Here is a 16,696-nt window from a genome sequence, read left to right on the forward strand (position 1 = left end):
TCCTTTTTTAAAGAAAAGTCTATAATTGCCTCAATTAAGACCCCAATTGATGATGTGCCTAAAGTTGTGTTTTTAAAAAAGTATTACTGCTCTATTTTTATCGTATACCATTCATGATTTGTTTTAAAGTTCTTAGAAAGAGCAACCCAAAATAGGCAAGGAAATGTAAATAACTATTTAATTATGTGAGCTGAGGGTGAGAGTAAAAATTGGTAAATTCTAAAGACTAAAAAGATTTGGTTTTGTTTACTGTTTAAAGTGTTTCTGCCTTAGGGTTGGTAAACAAAATGAGAGCTCTGAAAATGTGTCCTTATTACGGAATTCTAGATTTCTATCTGTCAGTATCAGGGCGGATGGTTAGAACTTCAGTGATTCATATGTAATGTGGAAGGCCCACTTTATATGATGAATGACTGGGTACTCTTTTTATAGGAATGTTTATTTTACCAGGTAGTTTGTTTTGCTTGTTTTACTTCAAGGCAAGGGTTCTTGAGCTCAGCACTACTATCATTTTGGGTTGGAGATTTCTTTGTTGTTTGGAGCTGTCCTGTGCATTGTGACCACATTTAGTGATGGCCTGGGCCTTTAACCAGTGGGTGCTGGTGGCAAGCTCTCCCCTGTTGTGACAAGCAAAAATGTCTCCTTACATTGTCAATGTCCTCTCGGGCAGGGAGAGTGATGTCCAAGTTGAGAACCACTGCTCTAGAGATAAATAAAGTTTTTGTTCATATAAACATTTTTTAATCTAGAAACAGAGCAACTTAGAAACTATATATGTTTGATCAGATAATGATTGTTTATGAATAGACATTGAAAGAATATGAAAAATCAAATTGATGAATAGTCACTCAGGCTTTGATAGGCCAAAATCAAGTACGGAATATTCCATCTCACATAGCAGTGGTTCTCTTTATACTTACAATCTGTCTGGTGATACTTTAATGTGAGTAGAGTTTACGTGAAGGTCTGTCTCATAGCGTTGATCCCTTGCTGATTCTATCTCAGGATCTTAGTAGTATATGTCTCCCATTGGCAAACATGGGCAAATGACCCCTTTGACCTCTTCCCATGGGATGTGTCCAGGTCTTTCCACTCAGTGTTTCTTAAGGAGACTATGCTGAGTTCAGAATCTAACCTCTTGGTCCCCACTGACCCCAAAGGATGCTCAGTTGTGACATCTCCACTGGCCTCATAAAAGCCTCATCAGTTTTTTACCATCAGCCTGTTAAAGAGGATAAGTGTTTGGAGACCTGTTTGCTTTGAGATTATGTTAACCTTCAGACCAATCCAAAACATGCAGTTTCCTAGCTGCCTATCTCTCAGTGGAATTTGGAAGTCCTAAGGTTATGTCACCACAAGACTTACTTCTTCTCGTGTCCACTGAAAGAGACAACGCACAAGAGAAGAATGTGTCTATCTTACAGAGACCACAAGACTGCAGGATTTGACGTTAGGGCAGTCCCAGGTGTCTTCCATATAATGAAACTAATCACTCCGTGAGTTATCTTAACTGAATGGGAAGGCATTGCCCCTGAGAAGCATGGGGAGAGCAGCCAGCAAGGATGGTGTGTTTCCCCACAGCATTGGGTAGCTGTGTATTCACATTTAGTTAAGATCATTCATACGGTGATTAGCTTTCTTCTGTGGAAGGCGCTGGGGACTCCCTGATGCTGTTGCCTGCTTTTGGTCCTCCTAAGATAGGCATATCTTCTTTCACAGCTTGTCTCCTCTGTTGAGTAGGGGATTGTAGTATTATCCTGGGACTTGGCTTTCATTTTGGAAAGAAAAAGAGAGACTCCAAGAAAGTGAAGCATGTGATTAGAGGGCTAGGGGGTCATTCTGACTGTCACCCACCGTTCAGGAGGCCTTGGGCAGTTAAATCATTCTGAGCCTTAGTCGCCCCTTTCATAAAATGTTCCTAATGATACCTGCCCTGTCTTAAGATTTTTTATTGGAATTCATTTTGATCATGTGTATTCTGAACATGATTTGAACGCTGTGAAAATTTATGAGCTGCAAGTGTTGTGGGTTACTAATAAAACCAAGTAAAATATCAAGGGAAGGGGGGGATATAATTGCAGAGTAAGATTGTTTTTCTTAGAAACTGCAACGTTGAAGCCACTGAGCTGTTGGTCACTCCTTCCTTCCAGGACCCTTTTTCAGTGATAGAGCCACTCAGTAGACAAAATTCTAGATTGCATCAAGCTGGTGTTGAGGGGGGCTCCCACATCATTCTATGTGTCGATGGGGGTTTCCTTTGAAATACCATTTCCCACCCCACCCTCACCATAGCCCAACTTAGCTGAAACCCACCCAAAACCAGATTGGACTTTCCACAGCACACTCATCTAAGCTTTTTAAAAGCTAAACCAACATTTCTATACCAGCTTCTGAGATGACTTGATAGGTGGTAAGGAAGAAGCAATTCAAACGTCAGAGTGCCCAACAAATGAACATAAGACTTACAGTTAGGTCAGAGAATAAAACGATTTCTTTTGAATTTTTAGATGTACTCATATATTGTTATAAAAGGAGAAATAATGATCTGGAAATAATTATCATAGATTGCAGTTTTATAATGATCATGTGTAATTTGAATTCTGCAAATCATTTGGTTTTATTTTTTTGAAAGTTGCTCAGTTGTGTCCAACTCTTTGCGACCCCATGGACTAAACAGTCCATGGAATTCTCCAGGTCAGAATACTGGAGTGGGTAGCCTTTCCCTTCTCCAGCGAATCTGCCCAACTCAGGAATTGAACCGGGATCTCCTGCATTGCACACAGATTTTTAACCAACTGAGCTATCAGGGAAGCCTTAGAAATGGTTTAGTATCATAGCAGTCTAGAATACTTAACTGGAAGTCTATGACTTCCGAAATGGTACACAACTCAAACTTTATATTCTCATGATCTAGGCTGACAGTTTTGTTTATTTGTTTTTCTTCAAATGCTGTTTAAAGCTGTTTATTTAACTCTGTTGAAATTTTTAATTGTTTTGGAAGCTTCCCTTATCAATCCAGTTTTCAAGTATCTTGTCTAAGAAATCCCTTTCCATGTTTTAATCCACTTATCACAGACAATATACAATAGAGACAGTGCAATAGCATTAGAAGAGAAGTTTGAGGAAAATGAAACTTACTTGTTAGATCATCAAGTAGAACTACTTCTCTTAATTTTTGAAGTCTGTTTCGTGTTCTATAGTTGAAGGTTTTCTCTTTAACTGCCTTTCTATTTTTATTTTTCTTTTTTTATTCAATCACCCAGTATGATCTCTGGTGCATAGAACGAAAGTTAATAAAAAGGTAGTTTCCTTCCTAAGCTGCATGTCCTAATTTGGAAAGATTAAGTGTACTATAAAGTTGAGTTATGATATCAATCATCTGTACTGCCAGAAAATTGTGAAATTCATTTAAGTAAATGTGATTTATTATTTTTACTTGTTACTGGCTTGTGGTTAATTAATCTGCAGGATTTCAAAGTATTTGGAAAATTTGGGCTACAAATGACAATTTCTCCTCCTCTTTAGTCATTTAGCAGTCATTTAGCCTGTTAGCACTTTAATAGAAAATTGAAAATTGTAGAAAGCTACAGACAAAGGATGTAATCTGAATGACTTTAACGTATCTCCCACATACATACATTTTGCCCTGTTGTCTTTCAAGTCTGCTTTTTATCTTTACTCTTCCACGTTAACGTGGATGGGTTCTCCCTGATCATCTGTGTTGCCTTACCTACTGATACTGTTTTATACAAACATTCACTGTTACCTCTTGGGCCTATTTTATAAGGAACCAGTTAGCTGAAAGGACGCATGGGATGGGGACCCAGGAACCAAGAGGATGGTTCCAGGAAATGAAATGAGATTGAATCAGGGTTGAAATATAGCATAAAGCAGGGATGAATGCTATAAATAGACAAGGCATAAGGAAGCCGTGAAACAGGACTAAACGGGGGATCTGAATTCAATCCAGATCATAGAAATGGAGAAGTGTAAGTTGAAACTGGATCTGAGGACTCTGCTTGTGGCTGTAGCGATGGGGAACAGCTAGCCCACGTGCCACAGAGATGCAGAGAGAATGCTTTTAAAATGAACTTAGGATTAGTACCTGCAATTGAACCAAAAATACCCTTACTTTCCTCAAGGCTGAGTGCCAGGAGAGGGAGATGAGTGAAATCCAGAGAGAGACCAAGTAGAGAACTGCCAAACAGGGCAAAGCTTGACTTTGTAACGATGCTCTTTACAACTAGCTGATCAGGAAGTGGACCATTTGTCAGACAGGGGGAGGGGTACAGTGGACAGGAAGTAATACCATGATCCCCCAAAACTCTTTAATTTCCCTAATGACAGCGATACAAAGCTTTCTTAAAACAGAGGTTCCTTCAGTTGGTGGCAGTTTCTGCTGTGATTTCTGACACAAATATTATCTAGCATTCTCAATGGGAAAAACTCAGTTTGCCACCTTTCTCTCTCTTATGTGTCTCCTTTACTGCTCACACAAGAACAATTCATTTCTGACACTTCCGGTCACCAAATGTGTTGCGGTTTTCCCCCACACCAAGAAATTTTCTGCAACACTGATCTCGGGTGGCCTTGACCTTCTGCGGCTTGAAGCAGGATTTCAGTTCCCAGCCAGAGACTGAAGTCAGCCTGAGGCAGTGTAAGCTCGAAATACTAGCCACTAGACTGCGAGGACAGATAGACAATGAATGACACGGCCCTGGCCCTGAATTTTCACATGGAGACAGAAAGTAGTGAAATAAGTAAAGTGTTTATTAAGAGAAAAAAAGAGTATAGTACTTGTGGGGACACACACGAGTAGGGTCAGAGGGAGAATCGTGCCCTGAAGAGAGGCGAAAAGCAAAGGAGAAAAGGAAAGATATAAGCATCTGAATGCAGAGTTCCAAAGAATAGCAAGGAGAGAGAAGAAAGACTTCCTCAGTGATCAATGCAAAGAAATAGAGGAAAAAAACAGAATAGGAAAAACAAGAGACCTCTTCAAGAAAATTAGAGATTCCAAGGGAACATTTCATGCAAAAATGGGCTCGATAAAGGACAGAAATGGTATGGACCTAACAGAAGCAGAAGATATTAAGAAGAGGTGGCAGGAATACACAGAAGAACTGTACAAAAAAGATCTTCACGACCAAGTTAGTCACGATAATGTGATCACTGACCTAGAGCCAGACATCTTGGAATGTGAAGTCAAGTGGGCCTTAGAAAGCATCACTACTAACAAAGCTAGTGGAGGTGATGGAATTCCAGTTGAGCTATTTCAAGTCTTGAAAGATGATGCTGTGAAAGTGCTGCACTCGATATGCCAGCAGATTTGGAAAACTCAGCGCTGGCCACAGGACTGGAAGAGGTCAGTCTTCATTCCAATCCCAAAGAAAGGCAATGCCAAAGAATGCTCAAACTACCGCACAATTGCACTCATCTCACACGCTAGTAAAGTCATGCTCAAAATTCTCCAAGCCAGGCTTCAGCAGTATGTAAACCGTGAACTTCCAGATGTTCAAGCAGGTTTTAGAAAAGGCAGAGGCACCAGAGATCAAATTGCCAACATCCGCTGGATCATGGAGAAAGCAAGAGAGTTTCAGAAAAACATCTATTTCTGCTTCATTGACTATGCCAAAGCCTTTGACTGTGTGGATCACAATAAACTGTGGAACATTCTGAAAGAGATGGGAATCCCAGACCACCTGACCTGCCTCTTGAGAAACCTGTATGCAGGTCAGGAAGCAACTGTTAGAACTGGACATGGAACAACAGACTGGTTCCAAATAGGAAAAGGTGTACGTCAAGGTTGTATATTGTCACCTTGCTTATTTAACTTATATGCAGAGTACATCATGAGGAACGCTGGGCTGGAAGAAGCACAAGCTGGAATCAAGATTGCTGGGAGAAATATCAATAACCTCAGATGTGCAGATGACACTACCCTTATGGCAGAAAGTGAAGAGGAACTCAAAAGCCTCTTGATGAAAGTGAAAGAGGAGAGTGAAAAGGTTGGCTTGAAGCTCAATATTCAGAAAACAAAGATCATGGCATCTGGTCCCATCACTTCATGTGAAATAGATGGGGAAACAGTGGAAACAGTGTCAGACTTTATTTTTTGGGCTCCAAAATCACTGCAGATGCTGATTGCAGCCATGAAATTAAAAGACGCTTGCTCCTTGGGAGCAAAGTTATGACCAACCTTGATAGTATATTAAAAAGCAGAGACATTACTTTGCCAACCAAGGTCCGTCTAGTCAAGGCAATGGTTTTTCCCGTGGTCATGTATGGATGTGAGAGTTGGACTGTGAAGAAAGCTGATCGCCGAAGAATTGATGCTTTTGAACTGTGGTGTTGGAGAAGACTCTTGAGAGTCCCTTATACTGCCAGGAGATCCAACCAGTCCATTCTAAAGGAGATCAATCCTGGATGTTCATTGGAGGGACTGATGCTAAAGCTGAAACTCCAATACTTTGGCCACCTCATGCGACGAGTTGACTCACTGGAAAAGACTCTGATGCTGGGAAAGGTTGGGGGCGGGAGGAGAAGGGGACGACGGAGAATGAGATGGCTGGATGGCATCACCGACTCTGTGGACATGAGTTTGAGTGTACTCCGGGAGTTGGTGATGGACAGGGAGGCCTGGCGTGCTGTGATTCATGGGGTCGCGGAGAGTCAGACATGACTGAGCGACTGAACTGAACTGAACTGATGGGGCATTTCTTCCTGGTTTCCTCTGGCCAATCATCTTGCTTTGCTTGATCCTGAGTCTGTTTGGTGTATCTTGGGGTTCTCCCAAGTGTGCACTCATATCTCTTAGCCAAGACAGATTCCAGCAAAGAGGCCTATGGGAAGGTTGACATCACCTACTATGGGGTGACACCCACTCCTTTTGATGTCCGAGGAGACTTTCTGCACGTGTGTTGGTTGGGAAGATCTTGACTTCAAGAATAAGGAATGTGTGGTCTGGGAGGATTCAGCTTCTCCTCCCTCCTATTTTGGAGTCTGTCCACAGGGGAGGAACTCCAGCTGCTCAGCCTGGGACTCATCTATCTCCTTGCCTCATCACCAGTTGGGTATCCTAAATTTAACCCAGTTCTGGGGTCGCAGAGAGTCGGACATGACTGAGCGACTGAACTGAACTGAACACTATCTACCTGGAGATTGCATCAAATCTCACAGGTTAAGAGCTCAGACCTACAAGGCAGCCCCCGCATCCCACATCAGATGCCAACCGTAAGTCTAGATTATTGCCTGTGCTTCTGACCAGCCCATTTTACATTGGAGGTTCCAACCACCCACTCTTTGAACTTCAGACACCAGTTGCAAGTCCAGGTTGTTACCTGTCCTTCTGATCCACTGGCTATAAATCACGGGTTCCCATGATCCCTTCTTGGGATTGACTAATTTGCTAGAGCAGCTCACAGAACTCAGAGAAACATTTTGCTCCCTAGATCATGGGTTTAGTATAAAAGAATATAACTCAGTAACCGCCAGATGGAACAGATACTTAAAGCAGGGTATAGGGAAAGAGTACCAATCTCCCTCAGATCTCCATGTACCCACCAACTCAGAAGTTCTCCAAACCCCATCCTTTGGGGTTTTTATAAAAGCTTCATTACATAGACATGATTGATTAAGTCATTGACTATTAGATATTGATTCAAACCCAAATTCTTCTTGATCTCCCCAGTGGTCAAGGAAGTGAAACTGAAAGGTCCAGCTCTCTTATCAGCTGGTTCATTCTCCTGGAAATCACCCCTCCCCACCATCTCTTCTAGGTTTGATAGGAATATTGAATGAGAGAAAGTGTTAAATTCTTATGATAGGCCTTTCCATTTGATCATGATAATAATAGTAGGAAAAATAAAAGCCATCATTAGCGTGTATACTGTGCTTAGTTGAGTCCGATTCTCTGACCCCATGGACTGTAGCCAGCCAGGTTCCTGTGTCCATGGGCATTCTCTAGCAAGAATACTGGAGTGGGTTGCCATGCCCTCTTCCAGGGGATCTTCCCAACCCAGGGATCGATCCCAGTTCTCTTGCATTCTAGGAAGATTCTTTACCTTCTGAGCTACCAGGGAAGCCCAAGAATAGGAGTAGGAAGCCTATTCCTTCTCCAGGGGAACTCCCAACCCAGGAATCAAACCAGTGTCTCTTGAATTCCAGGCAGATTCTTTACCAGCTGAGCTACCCATTGGCATATATGGGATAAGTGATTTTTAAATGGTAGTGTTTAAAGTTACTATTAGTATTAAACTGTTCGGTGTGCAGATGTTATTTCTACAAGTAAAAATATATGAATTGGTTTTAATATAGCAAATGTTTTAAGATGAAAATGGCAGAAAGAAGGAAGGTAATACGGGGCCAGCAATAGCTTAAAGACACCAGGTCAGTTGTCTATAACAAAACTTCCAGTGCAATCTGGCACCTCCTATGGAGAAAAAATTATAGTTTGTGACAGTGTCAACAATGAAAGCAAATGTGAATATGAACATTTTTTGGCCCCAGTTGCTCTGGTGATTAGCAGAGGGATGATTAAAATAGATTATGCTTAGTAGAAAATTAGAGATGAAAATTTTACTGAATTTATCACCTTGGAAAGCCAAGAAGGTATTTGTCACTCATTCTCAGCATGTGTGATGTCTGATGTATTTTTTATAGAGTAAGATGACATGAGACTTCATTAGTAATATATGAGTTTATTAAGTCTACATTCTGTACTTCAAGAAGTCATTGACTATAGGAAATGTTCTCCTTTAAGATGATTCAATTCCAAACAAAGGTAAGTTGAGGAAATAGTAGTCGCTTATTGTAGGTACTACTTCTTGTATTATTTCATTTTAGATTTCTTTAATTGCAAGCAGAAGAAACCTTCCCTGGTAAACAAATATATCCAGAGAAGTGAACAGAAGGAAGAATGAAGGGACAGGCTGGCAAAAAACAGGAATGGACGTAGAGCAGCTCAGGGCAATGGGAAACAGGAACGGTCTTGGTGTTTGGAACTAATGGACTGCCCTGTGAGATTCTGGTATCTCTCCTGCACTATTCAGAGTTTTGGAGGGAAGATTTTAATGGGCTGGGGTCACATGTCCTTGACCACAGAAAAGTAGGACCCTTTTAATTATCAGACCCACCAACACTGCTCTTTATGCAGGAGAAGGAAGTAAGTCCTCAGAAGGAAATTTACATGCTGATACTAAAACAAAGCAGGATGGATATGTGTGTGTCTGTGTTTGTGTGTGTTAGTCATTTAGTCATGCCTGACTCTTTGCTACCCTATGAACTGTAGCCCACCAGACTTCTGTCCTTGGAATTCTCCAGGCAAGAATACTAAAGTGGGTTGCCATTTCCTTCTCCAGGGGATCTTCTCGACCCAGGGTTTCCTGTATGGCAGACAAATTGTTTACCTTCTGACTTAGGTCAAAAAACAGCAAATATTCACTCTGCACGTTCAGTTTCAAGTAGCCAAAGCTTAAGAAAGGAAATGAAAGAATGAGCTGACTGTCATTATGGGGAAAATGTATTAAACATATATGATTAATGTTGTTAAGTATTTACATTCATATATATGTGTTTATGTACACACACACACCCACATACCTCTCACATTTGACCTGTTAGTTTATCTGTGTGACTGTTACAGTACTAAAATAGTGTCAGAGTTTCAGCTGATGGCAGCTTTCATCACAGACTTCATGAAAATTAATCTAAAAATCCAGGCAGTTGGCTCAAAGACATTAATTTCCCTGGTGTCAGGAATACTTGTAATTGGGTTGTAATGTAGTTTTAATGATATTTATTATCTTTCAAGTGTTTCTAGAAAACTAAGTGAGACGTGTAATTTAATTTCATTTAGATCTTCTTGGATATTTTCTACTTCTTTGCAAGTACCAGTGTTAGGCGAAGAAGCAGCCACTTTTATTTTTTTCATTTGCTAAACAAAAATGAGTGAATTTTGACATACTAAGAACTATATGTGGTCAAATTACCTTAAAAAATAAGACTGAGAAGATTTAAATTCAATTTGAAAGTGTATCTTCCATCATATATCCTATAAATCTCTTCGGTTCCTTAACTTTCCTAATGAATTTATGAGTTAATAAAATAGAACATCCTAATTTTCTAACTGTAGGGCTTCCTGGTGGCTCAGACAATAAAGAATCCACCTGAAATGTAGGAGACCTGGATTCAGTCCCTGGGTTGGGAAGATCCCCTGGAGGATGGCATGGCAACCCACTCCAGTATTCTTGCCTGGAGAACCCCCATGGACAGAGGAGGCTGGCAGGCTGCAGTCCATGGGGTCTCAAAGAGTCGGACACAACTGAGCGACTAAGCACGAAATAGAATATCCTGATTTTTTTAACTATAAAAAACTAACACTGAAAATTGTGTTGAATATTATGATTAATCATCCTATTTGCCAACAACAAGCTTAACCTGCTTTATTTCACGGAAATGGACTAGGACATTTAAAGAGTTACTACTGGCTGATTTCTTCCGAGGTCTCTGTCCATTTTTGTTACCAAGGGAACCGTTTCCAAATTCAGCTTAATCTGAGTTTGCCCAGCTGTACAGTTCTTTACTTTGAGTTAGCTGGTGTTTTTCCATTCTCACGAAACTGTGTGCTTGAAGATAGAGAAAAGGTTAAAGGGTCAGCATAAGATGGCTTATTCCTTACTTAATCATTTCCTTTTCCATAAGAAGAGCTAGTCTTGCTTTCTGAAACTCAAACATTTGAGAGGTTGTCTAGTGGAACTCCCTTTGATGAAAGGCTGAATTAAATCTGTCACACAACCACAGGCTGACAGCTGTGGCCATGGATCCAGCTGTACGGGCTCTCTGCAATTTTCTTGTTTGTTTTAAACACAAATAGTGTGGAAGTTGGTTCCATTCCAGTTACACAAAGGCCAAAGGGTCCTGATGAACTTAAGATCTAACGAATCCATGTGTCATTTAGAGCTTTTATTTCCTTTAAGAAATGTAATCCATTATCTTGATAACACTGAAATTAATTAACAGCTGTGTTGTTTCTAGTTTGTTTTGGTGATGTGGAGATTGGTTTGGTTTTTTTGGTTTTTATTTTTTCGAGGTCTGTCTAAAGACCCTATGGATCCTCACCCTTAGCTATTTGTCTGTGTGTCACAATGTGAAGACAATGTTAATTTGCATCTCATGCCCTACGAGAGGCTTCTGTATTGGTCCTGAAGTAAATTCTATTTTTATTTGTTTTTCTGGGTCACTACCCAGGATGAATAGTTTTGTCAGCTGACGAAGACGTTCAGATATAGAATCAATTGTTATAAATACTCAAACTAGAATAAAGATTCAGATATCTGAAAGTAACAGGGGTGATCAAGGAAAATAGAGGAAGTCTAGAGAAGGCAATGGCACCCCACTCCAGTACTCTTGCCTGGAAAATCCCATGGATGGAGGGAGGAGCCTGGTGGGCTGCAGTCCATGGGATCGCTAAGAGTCGGACACGACTGAGCAACTTCACTTTCACGTTTCACTTTCGTGCATTGGAGAAGGAAATGGCAACCCACTCCAGTGTTCTTGCCTGGAGAATCCCAGGGACAGGGGAGCCTGATGGGCTTCCGTCTATGGGGTCGCACAGAGTCGGACAGGACTGAAGCGACTTAGCATCAGTAGCAGCAGCAGACTAACATCACAGGAGGTACTGCAATGTCACAGAAAAAATATGAAGTATCTCAAAGGTAGGGGGAAAATCTCTTTACATAATAATGTTTCTTGAAAAGATAAGATTTTTTTGAAAAGCAGAACCAAGCAACTAGTTTAGATCAACAAACTAGAGTAACCCTAATGATGAGTAACCAAGGTTTGGCTCCCTAAATACCCTGAACAGCACAAATGTGTGGCCCCAAACTCAAGGTGTTTGCTATGGAGACTCTTCTCCATTTCCCATCCCATCAGACCCATTTCAAACCCTTAGCTATCCTCTTAATTCTCTGTTGCTAACAAGCTTGACTTGCATGTGTGTAGGTTAGAGCTCCAGAAAGAAATTCTAACTTTGATTGTTGTCTAGATATTTATCTTGGCAAAGCTAATGAGTTTAATACTAAAGTAATCCTAAATTTAATCCTTTCCTTTTGATCTGAAAATATAAATACAAGAAAAATTTTTCTGAAAATAAAAGGCAGAATTTCAAAGTCACTTTCATTGCTGATATACATAATTAGGTAGATTGCCTTTCTTCTTCCTACTGGGCATAGGGCAGCCTGACTTGATTCAGAAGATATTATACACAGATGAGACACAGCCCTATTTTTAATTTCAGTGCTTTTCCTTATGTTATTACTTCTTTTGCTTCCAATAGAATCACTAAATATCAAGGTTTGTTTGTTTCTAAAGGAAATTTAGATAATAAACATTAAAAGCATGTAAGACAGTTTCTAGCACATGAAAAATTTAGTATCATTGGTTTGGTTGGTTTGGCTTGATGTTAGGATATATTTTGGGGTAAACATGTGTGGTTATTTTCAATCGTTTTTGAGTAAAGAGAAATCAGTATTTGCCTGGCATCGGTGGTTCCCTTAACACCCTCACATACTTCGTCTCTTTGATCTTTTTAACAGCACTGCCGAAAGCAGGAAGTTGCTCTTTGATTTGAGTCGATCTCGCTAAGTCTCAATTTAAATGACTGTCCAAGTTATTTAGCTGGGAGGTAAAAGACCCTGGGCTTCCAGCTAGAGATTCTGCCTTCTGATCCTTTACAAGAGGGTCCAAGGCACAGAACTGTTTAAGAAACTTACCACGTGTTTATGGTTCCCTACAGAGCTCAAAATACTTTCGATAATAAATTGCTAATTGTTTTTCCCTTTCTTGCTGACATTAGCTTCTAGAAGCACATACATAATCTGTAGTTATTTTCCCTGGTCTCCTATCACCAGTGTTTTATTTCTCTTTTTTTAATTACTTGAATTTGGTAGTGGTTCAACTTCATGCACTTTTCTAGTTTTCCCTCTTTGGTGGATTTTCAAAGGATAAACACTTTTAAAACCAAGCAACTCCCCAGTGTTTTCACAGAAGCATGAGAGTGTTGAAAGGTCAAGTTCATTTTCACCATGATGAAACAAATGATCATTAAAGAAAATTTGGAAAATGCAAAAACTCAAAATAGCAAAATCCTAAATCTCGTCTATATAAAATTGATAATATATGGATATATATTTCTAGGGTTTTTTTCTTTAAATTTTTAAAATCTTGTACAGTTATTCAGCATGCAGTATTTAATCCCACTTTTACTTAGCAACAATGCAGAAGAAATTTTGCTTGTTTTAACAAGCATATATGTTTTTTCTTAGAATGGATGTGCTGTAATTTCCTAGTCATTCCTTACCTTTAATAATTTATTGTTTCACATTTTTAGCTGTCCTTGTCCTTCAGATTTTATTACCTGTCAAAGATCTAGGTGTTCTGAACTCAAATTCTCACAATATGTGAGAATCTAAAACCATCGTCAGGATAAATTTGACCTCCTTTAATTGCCTTTCCTTTTGCAGCAATGCCATATTGAACATAGACTCCAGCCTCCTCACATTCTCCCACAAAAGCCAATCACATGCAAAATGTTGTGACTTAACTAACTTTACTGAATATCTGAAAAGTTACAAGGGGGAATCATGGCATGTACCACACAGTTATTCATTGATTTTTTTTTTCCAACTCCTATCCTATTTTCAATGTCTTTTTAGATAGAGCCTCCACCAGCCTGCCTGCCTTTCTTAGCTCTCTTTGATTAAGGCAAATATATTTTCTCTGTCTTGTTACAAAGGGAATGTTGCAAAGGTATTCTTGTTTCATCTTAGATTATATATGTGACTATTTATTTAAAATTAATGTCCTAGATGAAATCATAAAAACTTATTTACTCAACATTTATTGAATACCTACTATTTGCTCTCTGTATCCATTAAATTTACAAAAGTGCTTTAAATCTATGACTAGTGAAAATTTAAAACTCGTGGCCCTTATCTACTTAACACTTATGTAATAAGTACTATGGATATAGTGTTGTTCTAAGAGCATAGCAAATATTACCTCATTTAATCTTATGATGTAGCTCCTACTAAAATGTCCATTTTACAGGTTGGAAAACTAGAGGAAAAGTCTGATGATGTTGTTGTTCAATCACTCAGTCGTGTCCAACTCTTTGTGACCCCATGGACTGCAGCACAACAGGCTTCTCTGTCCTTCACTGTCTCCCAAAGTTTGCTCAAACTTATGTCCATTGAGTCGGTGATGCCATCCAACCATCTCATCCTTTGCCACCCCCTTTTCCTCCTGCCTTCAATCTTTCCAGCATCAGAGTCTTTTCTAATGAGTTGGCTCTTCACATCAGGTTGCCAAAGTATTGGAGCTTCGGCTTCAGCATCAGTCCTTCCAATGAGTATTCAGGGTTGATTTCCTTTAGGTTGAACATTAAGTCACTGGATTTTTTATGCATTACGTACTCCAAATGCATGAAGTTGAACCACTACCACCTTCAACTTTAGACACATGCTTCAGTGTCTAAATACTTCTATACTCATTTGATTTTGAATTGTAATTATGAAAATAATTCAGATCTTTGTGAGGGAACACTGTGTTCCTAAAATTAGAATTTTTAGCTAAAGCATGGACAATGCTTACTTGGACCAGTAAACAGCTTCTGGCAGCCTTGGTTGTTACCAAGATGGCAGGTTTACCAATTGCAAGGCTTAGACTTGTGCTGGTGTTCCATGAGAAGCTGTGGAATAAGGAGCGGGGAAGAAAGCATTTGTTTTCATGACAGGAGTCCATTCTTCTGCTGTGAAGTCGAATTGGAAGAGAGCTGTGGATTTGGGGAGGTAGATCAAACAAATGTCTTCATACCACATCAGGAGAATAGCCCTATTCCCACGGCGGTACAACACCAGCCCTGCCACATAATAATAGGCACTGGTGGGTGCCTTTTCCCATGCCTTGAGTGATTTTTAGAACAGCTAATGAAATTCATTACTCATTTGAGAGGAAAAGAGTAAGAGTAAAAAGTGCTATAAAAATCCAATCCAATTCAGAGTAATCTTGGCACATACCTTCTCCCAGTTGGTGCATTTCCAAAAGCAAGAAGCACATTAAATTCAGGAGGGACAACCCAACCATTGTAAAGCTATAAATCTGTGCTGCTCAGTTCCCAGTTTCACTCAACGTCTCTGTAAGGAGCAGTAGTGAGAAATTAACCGATCCCATCATCCTTGTATACATCTGTCTCTTTAATCAAAACACAGAACCAAGAGCTCTCTTGCCCCAGAGAGAACTACTGGTTGTGTAACCTGGATTCTCACCATCACAGATACAGAAAGCATCCTTGGCAAGCATCACCAAATCCCAGGCTCTAGGTACTATGGAAGGTATCAGGGTTATTTTTATGTGTAAACCTCATATATTCCAAATAATGAAACATTGAACATCTTGAATATTACACACCATTTAGCACATTCTCTGAAAAGGTGGGATTTTACTTATCCCACAGAGTCTGAAACTTGATAAATTATATGAAGCAGAGCTGCTAGGCTTTGCAGCCCAACGTCAGGACAACCTCGGTGCAACATTTTAAACAGGAAAGGTTTAACAATGTCATTCATTAATTGTCTGGCATGTCAGAGCCTGAAATGAATAGATAAAAATATACCTTCGAACAGATGCTTACAGGCAATGCCACTTATTGTGTATATTAAGAAGAGTTTAGGATTTAGTTTTCCTGTGGTCTTATCAATAACCCATGATTTGTGAATTTTTATTTTCTTATTGTACTAATTTATGTGGGATTAATTTTGGATAGAGTTTGGACCCTAGTATAATTAAATAATAGATAAAAAGATTATCTTCTTTGAAAGGTGTCCTTGACATGGGGTTGTTTATTAATGCTTGAATTTTTGACTAATGGGAGATAAAATTAAAAGGATAATGAGAAGAAGATTATAGAAGACCTAGAACATCCTTATGTCATTTGCCTTAACCAATAAATTGCCATGTGTACCAAACCATACTTACACACTCCTATTCATGCTGGTGTGAAAAAGGGAGAGAAAAGAGAAAGTGTAAGTAGTCACATCTTGAGCTGTTGGTAGAAGGACATGAGACACTCGAGCTGAAGAAAGGGAGGAAACAGGGTGTAACCAACCAAGTTGATGCAGAGATAAGTCACCCTAACTCCTCTACAATGCATTCTCTTTCACTTGCTACATTTCCTACACATTATTGGGGGAAGGGGGAAGAAGTTCCAGAATAAGCCAGCTGTTTCAAACTTGAAGGCTTATTGGGGCAGCTGGCAATATAAATGTGACATTATGATACAAATGAACTTATTTACCAAAACAGATATAGAATCAAAGGCTTCCAGTACTCTGATTACCAAGGGAGAAGGGGAGAGGGGTAGGGATCGGTAGGGAGTTTGGGACTGACATATGCACACTGCTATGTTTAAAACAACCATTGAGGTCCTACTTATAGCACAGGGAATTCTGCTGAACGTTATGTAACAACCTAACTGAATCACTTTGCTGTGCACCTGAAACTAACACGACATTGTTAATCAAATATACTCCAATATAAAATAAAAAGTTAAAAAAAATGCAACATTGTAGGTAAGAGGCGATAGGCTATTGAGGACTATTACTGACCTGTAATGATATACCTGAAACTCCAGTACTTTGGCCAC

General features: G+C 39.6%; 1 protein-coding gene across 5 annotated transcripts in view; it reads left to right on the forward strand.

Moving 5' to 3' along the window:
• DOCK10 (dedicator of cytokinesis 10) overlaps positions 1–16,696 on the forward strand; it is a 321,880-nt gene that overhangs the window by 114,288 nt on the left and 190,896 nt on the right. The window lies entirely within an intron of this gene.

This window comes from Moschus berezovskii, chromosome 2, assembly GCF_049115385.1.
Source record: "Moschus berezovskii isolate FMDL1 chromosome 2, NW_MosBer_1.0, whole genome shotgun sequence".
NCBI classification, from domain to species: domain Eukaryota; kingdom Metazoa; phylum Chordata; class Mammalia; order Artiodactyla; family Moschidae; genus Moschus; species Moschus berezovskii.